Source organism: Pristiophorus japonicus, chromosome 6 (assembly GCF_044704955.1).
Source record: "Pristiophorus japonicus isolate sPriJap1 chromosome 6, sPriJap1.hap1, whole genome shotgun sequence".
NCBI classification, from domain to species: domain Eukaryota; kingdom Metazoa; phylum Chordata; class Chondrichthyes; family Pristiophoridae; genus Pristiophorus; species Pristiophorus japonicus.
In genome coordinates this window covers 1,363,096-1,363,832 of record NC_091982.1, presented here as the reverse complement: position 1 = coordinate 1,363,832, position 737 = coordinate 1,363,096, and the positions used below count along the sequence as shown (strand labels likewise).

The 737-nt window shown below is 49.4% G+C and overlaps 1 pseudogene; it reads left to right on the top strand.

Moving 5' to 3' along the window:
* Window positions 1–328: 328 nt before the first annotated feature.
* LOC139266515 (U2 spliceosomal RNA) lies at window positions 329–507 on the top strand (annotated as a pseudogene).
* The last annotated feature ends 230 nt before the right edge of the window (window positions 508–737 follow it).

The window sequence follows — 737 nt, the reverse complement described above, 5'->3', positions numbered from 1 at the left end:
GAAAGTGGTGGAAGGGACCGGAGGGAAGGGGAGGGGGAATTGGAGAGGAGAGGGCTAATGGAAAAGGGGGTGAGGGGTCACAGGAGAGGGTGCTGTTCACTGGACTGTCTCTGTGTTTTGAAAATCCTCTCAATACAAGAGGGGAGGGGGTTCCAATGACCATAAAATTTAGCCAGTGCGGGTGTGCTGGGGATGGTAAATGTAGATCAGCAGGGGAAGGGGCCATGAGGTATTGGACAGACAGCCATCAGGGGTGAGGGTGAGGGTGAGGGTGAGGGTGAGGGTGAGGGTGAGGGTGAGGGTGAGGAAGAGGAAGAGCAAATGGTGTATCGCTTCTCAGCCTGTTGGCTAAGATCAAGTGTAGTATCTGTTCTTATCAGTTTAATATCCCCTATGGGGACATGATATTGAATTGATTTTTGGACAGGGAGCTGGATCAGGGGCTTGCCCCGTCCACTCTATGCACCGACTTGGTATTGCAATATTTCCAGGAACGGTGCAACTTCGCCTCTCGGCCTTTTGGCCTAAGATCAAACACATTGGCGCAAAGTGATCTTTGGCGTTAGAGTTGATCTGGAACGAAATTGGATAAAAAAAAAAAAAAATGTTAAATGGTGTAAAATACAATCAGGGGAGTAATGAAGTGGTAGGGGTAGCTTCTGAGGTGAAACTGCAGCCACTGGGAGTTGGAATGAGAATGGGAATTCAGCCAGTGGGGACTCGGGGAAATGAAGACA